A 12802-nucleotide genomic window follows, 5' to 3' on the forward strand; every position below is an offset into this window, starting at 1 on the left:
CAGTCTTACACTCATAAAAAAGGTCACATGACAAAATTTATTAATTCAAAAAGGCTTTGTGTAAGTCTTCCTGAAACACTCTGGAAGGTTTGGGGGCTTATGACAAGCATTTCTTTAAGACAGCATTTACATTTAAGTCACTTTTCAACTTTACTACTTTGGGCTGATCATAAACACATTTCTGCTCTTTAAAAAGAAATCTTTCTGTAGCAACTTGGCAGATTTCGGTACAGGAACAGTCTATTCTTTAAAATTAAATTTAGTAACAACTTATTCTGGTTACTCTGAAAGAGAAGGAGAGAATGAACTATTAAGAGGCCTTTCCTGTACTTTAATATTTCAAAACATGTTTGGTTTGGCCTAATTTGAATCTTGTGGACAACTAGCCCAGAACTTGACTCAAAAAGAGTAATACCATTTTAAAACAGCTGAATTCAAAAAAGCAACCTCAGGAGCCAATTCTGACAACTATTTCTCATAATTTTTACTTTTATTTCAAACAAAATATGAAAGATGCATACAGCAACATCCTCATAAAGCATATATGGACAGGTATTTATAGTTCTGAACTATGGACAACCAAGAAACCAAATTGAAATTTTACAAAATTCTGTGGTATGACATTGCTGAACAAGCAATTAAGTACACAAAAGACGGATATCAAAAGAGAAATAATCCATATTTCTCTCAAATCCTTAACATGCTCCATTGTGTCCAGTGACTGAGAAATTTAAAACTCTATGCTGTAATGCCTCCCTGGAACAGAGGTGAGCTAAAGATGAAGTGTCAAGCTGGATTTCCATCTTACCTTGCTTTCCTCCAACAGGTTCAAAGACTTCATAACCGTTGATATGGACTTGGTATTTTTTCAATAGGGAACCCATAAAACTATTTTCAAATAAAAACGCTAAGCAATGCCACTAGACAATCTGTCTTTCTCTGATCTATCGCTGCTCTATCGCCACGCATTCAAATTAAAAATACCTTTTTGCTTCCCCTTTATTGAATAAAAGTTTAACTTGGAATTAGAAGAAAATGTACCCATCGTCCCTTTTACACTTTTTGCAGGTGATAGAATCTATCAGATCACATTGGAGGCTATCACTGCTCACTAAGCATCCTAAAGACAGAAAGCATGCCATTACCAAATGTTTTATAAGCGTTATAATGCCCCGATGGTGGAAGTCTGGCAATACCTAGATATACAGCAAGGCTGGTGAATAAGGAGTTGAGGGGCGGGGGAAGCGGGAGTCAGGGAGGGAGGAAAGGAGGGAGTCGCCACCTTAAATCCATGCCGGACTGGGAACCTGCAGCCCATAACCTGATCCCTACCCTCCCCAACAGTGGACCGGCCACTACATTTTTTCAGATCCTCCCCACCCAACCCAGCACAGCACTCACCCTTCTGCGAAGAAGTCGGCACCCGGTCCAGCTCCGAGACGGGTCGGGGTGGCAGCGAGGAAGGGGACGTCTGGGCTGTGGGCGGGGGGTGTCTGTGCGTCACTCGAGTACAGGACGGTGAGTTCGAGGGTTGGGAGCGCAGAGGAGTGGGGAAATCAAGTCACGGCCGAAAAGGGAGGAGGAGAAACGGAGGGGTGGGGTGATGGAGCGCCCCTTCCCTAAAATAAACCCACCGGCCCCTGCGATCCCTGCCCCAGAGAGGGAAAACAAAATCAGAGGAAATAACAGACCGACCAATAAATCTCTAAAACGACGAGGAGCGAGGAACAGACTTTAATTTAAAGGGGGGAAAATTGAGCGAGGGCTGGAGGGGAGACAGAGGGAAGTGGCTCTGGGTCTATCCCATGCCTTTGCAGTCCCCAAGCAGAGGAGGAGGCTGGCTGAGGGGAAGTTGCAGCGGCTCCCGAGGAGGAGGAGGAGGAGAAGGAGGAGGAGGAGGATGTTACACCGTAACAAGTACAGACAGACAGCCATGGATCAGAGGGGCGCTGCAAGCAGGAGCAGGGGCGGCCGCGGCTGGGCGAGCGGCGGCGGGCGGCAGCACCGCCTGCTCGGCTCGCTCAAGACATTTAATTGGATTGATGGGTTGTGCAGTGACTCACAGACTTTACAGAGTCGTACAGCAATCCCCGCCCAGCTGGACAGGGGAGATGCGGCGGGGACGGGCGGGGTAAGGGGGCCGAGGGAGAGCTGGGCTGGGAGGCGGCGACGGGAGGGTGAGGCGCTTTGGGGGCGGGAGCGGAGCGGAACTACCCAATGGTGAGGCCCGCCGTTCCGACGGGCGTGGGCCTCGACCTATGGCGGCGCGGCTCGTTAAGCGGCTGGCTGCACCCCTGGCCCAATGAGTCTTCTAAGGACACTGCCGCGAGCGGGGCGGGGGCAGTGGAGTGGGGGGTGGGGAGAGGTGGGTGGACATTCAAGTGTGGGGCGGAGGGAAGGAGGAGGTGCCGGAGACCCGCGGAGTTACTCGGCCCTCCTAGCTCCAGAAGTGCGCCTTCTGCCAATCCGAGCGCCTCGCGGGAGTGATGGACGCGAGCGTGTGACCAATGGGGAGGAGAGGGCTTCCGCAGCCGGCCTGAGGGGAAGGAGCGGGCGGGCCGGCCTTCCCCTCTCCGCCCGCGCCTCTCCGGGCCCGCCCTCCCCTCCCGCGCCGCTCGGGTCAGTCACGCAAATAACAGTGTGAGGGCCGGGGCCGCGCGGGGGTTGGGGGGGGGGCCCGCTGCTGGCTGCGTGACAGCGATAGGGACTGGCTGTGCTGCCTACTCCGATCCGGCAGGAGGAGGCGGCGGCGGAGGCTGGCTCCTTACTCTGCGTGCAGACGGCTGCTGCTGCTCAGCCTCTGCCTGGCGCTGCCGGGGAGCCCCTGCGGCCAAAGCCCACTCCCGAGGGACAGCCAGATTTGGAGTGAATTAGATCACGCAGTGCCCACTCTTGGAAACCGCTCCGGGGGAAGTCCGGCGGGGCTGTGCGCTGGGATCTGAGGAGGCTGGAAGCCGTAGGCGGGAGGCTTGGCCGTGACATTTGCCCCTTGCTTGCTTGCCTGTTTTCTGGGAAAGTCGGGGTAGGGTGTGGGCAGGTCGAAACAGCTCCTGAATATGTCCTGTTTCTTTACTGAGTTTCTGGAAAAAGCACTTCTTAACCTGGTATGAGCGAAGCTGTAAATGCATGTCGATACCTCAGCTTCCTCCAACCCTCCCTCCCGCACTGCTCTTCCTCCCACTGGCTCACCTTGAACCCTGACGGCAGTGCTCCACAGCACCCACTACTAGATCTTCTCCTCCCTGCTGATTCCCAGGAGCTATGGCTTTTCTCAGTTTCTTGGCTACTGTCCAGCAATCATTTTACAGACCTTAACCCTTTCCACACCCTTGTACTTGAAAGTACTGTAACTGTAACCACCAATAAACCTGAATGGAGATGTTCACTAAAGCAAATACACTGGCAAGAACCCACCTTCTTCCCCACAGGTGCATTTCTGCACGTTATTTGAGACTTAAAGACAATTGCTTCTGTGAAGAAACTAAGGAAAGGCAAATTAGACGTTGTATCTCTATTCAAATTCACTTAGAATACCCGACATCCCCTTTCCACAAAGGAGTCATCTGGAGAGACCTAGGAATAATTTAGGTTTGGAGTCTTGAAGTGAGCGAAATCTTTACATACGTGTGTGTGTGTGTGTGTACATATATGTATATATTTCAAATATATATGAAATTGAAACCTACAGTGGTCTGGAATTCAGAAGAGGGATACTAAGTGAACACAAAGGTTTACTTTGGTCATATTGGGACCTTCCTTGATTATTGTCATTTTAGGACACAGATCCTTCCCCTGGGCCTGTTAAGACATACAGCCTGACACTTCTTTTCTCTTCCCTGTCTGATTTTAGCCCTACTCCATGATTTCTTTTAGTAGTCCTGAGTCCACTTACAAAAATGAGCTGTACCACAAACTTCTTGTAGCACACAGCTTGTGTATGTGTTGCCTCTCAGTGTGCTGAAACTCCTTTGGAATTCCACAGTGCAAGAAGGCGAGTGTCCTCACCCCAAGACATGATTTGCAAAAAGTGGACAGTGTTCCCTTAGCCAGGTCACCCTGTGGTAAGTGAAACAAATTAGATCCCTCGTGTGGGAAAAATTCACTTCTTTTCCAAAGTGGGTATTGAACTACATTTAAGAATGTGCTGGCTGGGTGCGGTGGCTCATGCCTGTAATCCCAGCACTTTGGGAGGCCGAGGCGGGTGGATCACCTGAGATCAAGAGTTCGAGACCAGCGTGGTTCACATGGTGAACCCTCGTCTCTACTGAAAAAAAAAAAAAAAAAAATTAACTGGGCCTGGTGGCGCGTGCCTGTAGTCCCAGCTACTCAGGGAGGCTGAGGTAGGAGAATCGCTTGAACCCAGGAGGCAGAGGTTGCAGTGAGCCAAGATTGCGCCCCTGCACTCAAGCCTGGACAACAGAGGGAGACTCCATCTCAAAAAAAAAAAAAAAAAGAATGTGCTAATGATACATTTTAGACCCTTTCTTATTTCCTCCACTGTGAGGTCATTTCATGACTCAGGTGACTGTAATTGATCAGAGTATTATTTTACATGTGAATAACCCTGAAGAAGATTTTGAATCTTCTTCATACACTAGAATGTAGTACGTAGTATGTAGCTGAGTAGACATTCACTAGTATCTTTCAGAGGATCTGCAAATACCTAGGGTTAGCATCTTGTGGCAGAAGCTGCCCCTGTGTCAGTTGTTACTGGCATGCCTCCAGGCCCTACCCTGTGCCTTCTAATTTTGTGCTCTCCTTATTCCAGTGTTTCTTAAAGGGAAGACACACCCAAATTCCTGGGTCTGCTGAGACCTATTGAGTTATCATCTCTGTAGGCTTTACCTGGACATCTGCTCTTTAAACAAATATCCCAGGTGACTTGAATAAACATTAACATTTTAAAATATTAAAATACTAAAATAAATATTTGATTTGAGAACTCTTGTTTATTCCTTCGTTTTGAAAATTTGAGAACCCCTGTTTATTTCTTCCTTTCCTCCTCTCCCTTTCTTACGTGTATCTATTTCTATTTCCTTTCTCCCCCTTTTTTTTTTTTTTTTTTTGAGACGGAGTCTCGCTCTGTCACCTAGGCCGTAGTGCAGTGGCACAATCTCGGCTCACTGCAAACTCTGCCTCCCGGGTTCAAGCAATTCTCCTGCCTCAGCCTCCCAAGTAGGTGGGATTACAGTCACGTGCCACTACGCCCAGCTAAGTTTTGTATTTTTAGTAGAGACGGGGTTTCACCATGTTGGTCAGGCTGGTCTCGAACTCCTGACCTTGTGATCCACCCGCCTCGGCCTCCCAAAATGCTGGGATTATAGGCATGAGCCACCGTGCCCAGCCTATATTTTCTATCTCTCATTGTTGTGATCATTTCTCCTACGCTGCTTGCACACAGGCTTTGCGGGGAAGAAGTGATCCCTAAAAAAGAGGATGAAGTCCTCCATAAATGACATGAGCATACCTCATAACTACAGCACTAAGAAGTATGGGCAAGTCAAATAAAAATTCTATATGTCTGAAAAAAAAATCACTGTAATTGATGTCTGTGAATTGTAATATGTGAGAAGCTTACTAGTTTATGATCTCAAAATATACAGAGACGATTTTTTCTATGTGGGAACATTTCAAAATGCAAATTTCAATGTATTAATTTCAACAATTATAGTGTTACTGTCATTTTTCTTCCAAACAGTGAGATGTACTAGAGATGTACTGGTAGTGTACTAGTGATGTAGTAGTGATGTACTAGTAGTGTAATAGTGATGTACTAAGGCTGTGATGGTTATTTAAAAGACAAAGTACTATATGAGATTTTTGGTGTCTCAAATGGCTTACAATCTGTTTGAGAGGCTCAAAAGTACACACATGCAACATTAAAACAGGAACCTGAGGAAACGTGTAACGAGACTTTAAGTGTGTTTGTCAGAGATAAGCAGAATTTGGTTTATTTCTATCTAGTTTTCCTCTTGCTTATCTCTACTTTTTAATCTGTTGTGATTATGAGTTACATGTCTTTTTAAAAATCTTATGAAAAAAACCAAACAGTATGTGATAATAAAAGATTTCCTTTTTATTGTTATTTATATATTTATATGATTGTAGCTGATCTTCTCAATTAGGATTTAAGCTCCGTTTTTTTTGTTTTTGTTTTTGTTTTTTTTTTTTTTGAGACAGAGTCTTGCTCTGTCATGTAGGCTGGAGTGCAGTGACAAGATCTCGGCTCACTGCAAGCTCCACCTCCTGCGTTCACGCCATTCTCCTGCCTCAGCCTCCTGCGTAGCTGGGACTACAGGTGCCCACCACCACGCCCGGCTAATTTTTTTTGTATTTTTAGTAGAGACAGGGTTTCACCGTGTTAGCCAGGATGGTCTCGATCTCCTGACCTCGGTGATCCGCCCGCATCAGCCTCCCAAAGTGCTGGGATTACAGGTGTGAGCCAAGCTCCTTTTAAACAGATTTGAACATATACTACCCACATAGATCAGGAAGCAAAAGCAAATCCTCTATCAAGGATAAAGGATTCAACCCAGACCTCACAGAATTTCTATATATAAAGCCTAGGCAAACATGAGCTCACAATCCAAATTACAAAACAAATGAAGAAAAAGACCATTGTGAGCAAGAGAAAGTAGAGGAAAAAAAAATTTTTTAAACCTGCACAGCCAAATTAGATTCTCAATCTGAAAAAAGAACAGATCAAGAAAAGAACAGGCCCATTTCACTTATGAACGTAGATGCAAAAATTATAGGCAAAATATTAGCAAACTAAATGCAACATGCTTATTACAGTGAGCTAGGAGAAACCTTAAAACGTATTTCCCTGTCTTTAGAATGCATTTATTTGACTAGCCACCTATCTAGTCCTCTATCTTGAAAACCTAATAAATCAGGTAGAGTTTACTCCAGAAATTCAAGTATGATTTAACATCAGAAAGCCTATCAATATAATCCATCTCAAAAGACTAAGAAAAAGCATTTGAGAGAGTATATCACTTATTAATGATAAAAACTTTTATAAGATTAGGAATAGAAGGAAAATTATTTAACCTTATAAAGGACCAAAATGTACAGCAAGTACATTACTTAATGGATTAACTTTAAACACATTCCACAAAAGTTTGAGATCAAGATAATATTGCCTCTACTATTTAATATGATGCTGAAAGTTCTGGCTAACAGAATGATATTTTTTAAAGGAAGAGGAAATTAAATAGAAGAATTAGAAGGAAGGAAACAAAATTTGGGTTGTTTGCAGTAATATGATTAACCACATAAAATATCCAATAGAAACAGCAAGCTACTAGAAATAATAAGCATTCAGCAAGGTGATGTGACAGGGATGTTGCTCTCTCCTTCTTCCATAATACTAGGTTTTTTAGCAGGGCACAGGGCCAACCAGAAGAAAAACAACATTTGTCAGCCTCCCTTGCAGCTAGGTATTTTCATGTCCCAGGCAACGGGTTGTAAGCAGAAGTAGTGCATACATCGTTAAAAGGAGAAAGCGTGCCTTTGTCCTCTTTCCTGTCACCTAGAATGCAGACATAATGGCTGCAGTGTTAGCAGTCATCTTAGATCATAAGCTGACCTTGGATAGGGAAGCCACACATGGCAGAGCAGCAAGACAGAAGATGCCTGCTATAGCAGTACCAGCCCTGAGGTACCTACCCACCAATCTTCTTTAATTTCTTGAAGAAACCTCTGTCTCATCATGACACTTTTATTTTAGTTTGTGTTTGTGTGTTTGCATTACTTGTAGCCAAATCTAATCCCAATTGATATAGCAAGATTCCCAAGTAGAAAATCAATTCATGGCCCTGCACAGTGGTAACACTTTGGGATGCTAAGGCAGGTGGATCATCTGAGGTCAGGAGTTACAGACCAGCCTGGCCAACATGTTGAAAAACCCTGTGTCTACTAAAAATACAAAAATTAGCCTGGTGTGGTTATGCATGCCTGAGTCCCAGCTACTCAGGAGGCTGAGGCAAGAGAATTGCTTGAAGGATTGGAGGCAGAGGTTGCAGTGAGCCGAGATCACGCCACTGCACTCCAGCCTGGGCAACAGAATAAGACTTGGTCTCAAAAAAAAAAAAGAAAAAGAAAATCAATTCATGGAAACTGAAAGTATTCATTCACACTTACACTAACAAACTAGAAAAAAAGATACTATTTATACAAGCAACAAAACTATAAAGGATCCAGGAATTAACATGTTTAAATTTATTGAAGGAATTCAAAGGAAACCCAAATGGATAAGATGATATAACATTATTAAGATTTCAATTATCTCTAAATATGTGAATGCAAACCAAACTTGTAGCAAGATTTGGGGAATTTAAACGTACTCTAAAATGCACATGGAAGACTAAATTTCTTTCTTAGTTGGTCATTTTTGAGAGTAGCAGACATACAGAACCATGAAACAGAATAGAGAACTCAGAAACAATCCATTTACCTATGAGAATCTGGTATGTGATCATGGTAACACCACAAATCCATGAGGAAATCATGTTGAGTTAGTCAGCTATTGCTTGCCGCAATAATAATATTATATAACAGATAATCCCAACTTATCAGTGGCTTATGGCAGTCATTTATTTTTCTCCCTTATGGGTCTGAATATGAACTGAGATTCAGCTCATCTCATCTGGGCTCCTTAAGACTTGGTTGGGTTCAGCTGAATTCAGCTGGACTTGGCTCCAGGATGCAGGTCAGGTTCAAGTCTTCACCACATGTCTCCTTCTGGCAATGCCAGCAGCTCAAGAGGTCAAGCCAAATCATTCAAACACATTTAACACCTCTCCTCTCATCATATCCACTAACATTCCATTGGCCAAACAAGTCATATGGCCAAGTAGAACATCAATAGTGGAAGGTACTGCAAAACTTCATGCCAAAGGGCACAGGTGTATAATTGTAGAGCCAGGAGCACAAGAAGGATTGGGAACAATAATCCAATCTAACACAGAGATTTGGTTTCATAGATAATGTTGGGGAAATTGGTTCACTGTGAGAAAATTATAAAATTAAACCCCTATATTATACCATATGCAAACGTGAGCTCAACATTAGCAACAACAATAAAAAACCTAAAAGTAAAAGGTAAAACTATAAAACTAATAGAAATTAAAAACAGAAGAATAGATTTGCAATCTTAGCGGAGAAAAAAGAAGAAAAGCATTTAAACAGGACTCAAAGCATAAATTATAAAATCAAAAAAATGATGAACTTGATGACATCAAAATTTTAAACTGTTATGTTCAACAAAAAACATCATAGACAAGTTTAAAGAAAGTTGATAGATTGGAAAGTATTTTCAAAGGCTGAAACCAACAAAAGATTAATATCTAGAATATATGGTATTAAGAATTCCCACAAATAACTGAGAAAAAAAAAAGAAATACAATAGAAAAATAGCCAAAGGATATGAACAGGCAAATTTATAGAAGGGAACCTTGAGAGACTAACAAGTAGATGAAGAGATATCCAACCCCCCTTATAATCAGATAACTGTACATTAAAACACCAAAACACTTATTTACATCTATTCAATAGGCAAAGATGTGAAAGCTGAGTAATATGAAGTGTTGCCTAGGATAGGAAGAAATTTGAATCCTCCTGCTTTGCTATGGGGAGTTAAGTCCTGGTACAATCATTTTGGAGCATTAACTAGCACTATTAATGAAATAAAGAATGTAGTAGAATGTACTTTTCCCGATGACCCAGCAGTTCCACTCCTGGGAATGTGCACCCTTAAGAAGCTCTTGCACAAGTCCATAAGTGACCACAATTGAGATGTTCATCACAGCAGCACTTGAGCTAGCCAGATATTGAAGGCAACCTTAGCATATACATCACCAGCACAATGGGTAAGTACGAGGTAATGGATGTCATGGAACAACATACAGCTGTTGGAAGTAATGCACTAAGTGTACATTTTGCAACATGGATACATTTTTTAAATGTTTTGTGAATTTTTTAGAAAAGGTAAACAGAACAAGATCAGGTAAGCCCCAGGCCTTTGAATGTCTTTCCTTACAGGGTACATCTCCGTGTTTTTCATTTCTGCTGTTAGCTGGGACACTTTGAGGGAAGGGTAGGGTAGGTATTATTACAATTCACTTCTGATAAATATTTTCTTCCAGTTCTCACATGAGGTGGAGGCAGATTTTCATGTAGTCCCCAGGCCCCCACGGTTTCTACCCTCATAGCATCCACTATCACCTTCCTGCTCCCCTTTTGCATGTTTAAAAGACATTTATCGATTATATGTTTTCTTCCCAGGCAGGATGCAAGATGAGTGATGGTTGTTGAGGAGTGGGCCACAGTCCAAAATATAGAAAACAGTCCTGCTACTCTGCTACTCATATCTGCTCACGTCCCCATTTCCAAGTTAAAAATATTCAAACACGCCGAGCGCGGTGGCTCACGCCTGTAATCCTAACACTTTGGGAGGCCGAGGTGGGCAGATCACTTGAGGTCAGGAGTTTGAGACCAGCCTGGCCAACATGGTGAAACCCTGTCTGCATTAAAAATACAAAAATTGGTCAGGTGCGGTGGCTCCTGCCTGTAATCCCAGCACTTTGGGAGGCCGAGGTGGGCTGATCACGAGGACAGGAGATCGAGATCATCCTGGCTAACACGGTGAAACCCCGTCTCCACTAAAAATACAAAAACAAAATTAGCTAGGCATGATGGTGGGCGCCTGTAGTACCAGTTACTCGGGAGGCTGAGGCAGGAGAATGGTATGAACCTGGGAGGCGGAGCTTGTAGCAAGCCGAGATTGTGCCACTTTGCTCCAGCCTGGGCATCAGAGTGAGGCTCTGTCTCTTAAAAAAAAAAAATCACCCAAACAGTCCTGGATTTTTAAAAGTTGTAAGACTGATCTAAACATATATTTGCTTATGTATCTTTGTACAACTCTTAATGTGCTATCAGTTCTAATAATAACCATAAGGATAAAACAATAAGTGATTGTAATATCAACTTTGTGTCAATAAGCAAGCAGTAGGCATGAAGGCCATTTAGAGTTGAGAAGCTGAGAAGAAAAAAGAGAGTTAGCCAAAGAAATTTAGGTTAAATATCAGAAATAGCTCCCTGAAATCAGCATTGATGAACAGATGGAGTTACCAAAAGGCTGGGGATAAATGGGTAGTTCTCTGAAAAAAAAATTAAGGGTTTTCTAGCTGAAAACAGGAATGGATGAGATGGTTCTTGAAGTTTCTCCCAGCCCTGTTAGGTTATGAGCCCTCCAGTAGGCATGTTAAAAACAAAATTATTTCCAACAAAGTTACGCTCAAAATACCCTATGCTCGAATTATGCTGTTTTAAAAGCCAGTCTCTGCCAGAAGCTTTTCTTAATGGCTATATTACTAGTACACTAAATTCTGACCCTTACTAAGGGCTAGGATTTCATGGCCCTCAAACTCTCATATGCAGGAGCTTGCCTGAGCTCAGGTAGGGAGCTCTACAGGAAGGCCCCTGATGTGAGGCCCAGCTGCTCACACCCTTTCCTGGTGGACTAGCAGCAGCTGCAGGCAATTCTCTAGCAAGCTCTGGGTGCCTGAATCCTGCAGAAGCCAGAATATGATCCTGCCGGGATGACTGTTGCCAGGATGACTGTTCTCGGGATCACGTTTCTTACTATTCTCACCTAGGGTCTGCAACACTCACCACTAGCTCCCAATATTGGGGCTTTAATGTTAGCTTGCATCTGTTTCATAAACCTAACCCTAAAAGGTCTGATGATTTATCCAACTGCAGTTTCTGTAACTCCTAGGAGCTGTTGGTCAGTCATTCCATATTTGCTAAATAATTACTTACTGAGTTCCAGGGAGCCTTGGGAGATGTATTTGGAAAAATAGACTGAGTCCAGTTTATAGAGCATTAGATGCCTGGTTAAGAGTTTCAATTTATGGGATAAGACAATAGGGACCCTCTGGTGGTGGTTGAGAACTGGAAAAGCACAAAGAAGAGTGTTTTAAATTTAATTGAACAGGCCAGTCACAGTGGCTCACACCCGTAATCCTAGCACTTTGGGAGCACGAGGCAGGCGGATCACTTGAGGTCAGGAGTTCGAAACCAGACTGGCCAATATGGTGAAATCCCATCTCTACTAAAAATACAAAAAAACATGACCGCGCGCAGTGGCTCACACCTGTAATCCCAGCACTTTGCGGGGCCGAGGCGGGCGGATCACGAGGTCAGGAGATTGAGAACATCCTGGCTAACATGGTGAAACCCCGTCTCTACTAAAAATACAAAAAATTAGCCGGGTGTGGTGGCGGGCGCCTGTAGTCCCAGCTACTCCAGAGGCTGAGGCAGGAGAGTGGCGTGAACCCGGGAGGCGGAGCTTGCAGTGAGCGGAGATCACGCCACTGCACTCCAGCCTGGTAGACAGAGCGACAGAGCAAGACTCTGTCTCTTAAAAAAAAAAAAAAAAAAAAAAAAAATTAGCCGGGGTTGGTTGGTGGCGGCCGCCTGTAATCCCAGCTACAGGAAGCTGAGGCAGGAGAATTGCTTGAACCCGGGAGTTGGAGCTTGCAGTAAGCCAGGATTGCACCACTGCACTTTAGCCTGGGCGATAGAGCGAGACTCCGTCTCAAACAACAACAACAACAACAACAAAATTAATTGAACAAACACTTGTTGAGGAAAGGGACAGCTATTAGGACCTTATTACAAGAAACAAGGAAAGCACTGTGGTAAACCCAGGAGGAAGAAAAAATGTCCTTGCCTTAAGGAATTTATAGTTGCTAGATTTTGTTCTGTTTTTGTTTTTAATATAGGGGGTAGTGTT

General features: G+C 43.7%; 1 protein-coding gene across 1 annotated transcript in view; it reads right to left on the bottom strand.

Moving 5' to 3' along the window:
- The window catches only part of SERTAD2 (SERTA domain containing 2), a 128814-nt gene extending 126601 nt beyond the window's left edge, over positions 1 to 2213 (bottom strand). The window contains exon 1 of the mRNA XM_023223964.1: positions 1402 to 2213. The gene's annotated coding sequence lies outside the window, so the exon portion shown is untranslated. The remainder of the gene's footprint in view (positions 1 to 1401) is intronic.
- Positions 2214 to 12802: the final 10589 nt, after the last annotated feature.

Source organism: Piliocolobus tephrosceles, chromosome 15, assembly GCF_002776525.5.
Source record: "Piliocolobus tephrosceles isolate RC106 chromosome 15, ASM277652v3, whole genome shotgun sequence".
NCBI classification, from domain to species: Eukaryota; Metazoa; Chordata; class Mammalia; order Primates; family Cercopithecidae; genus Piliocolobus; species Piliocolobus tephrosceles.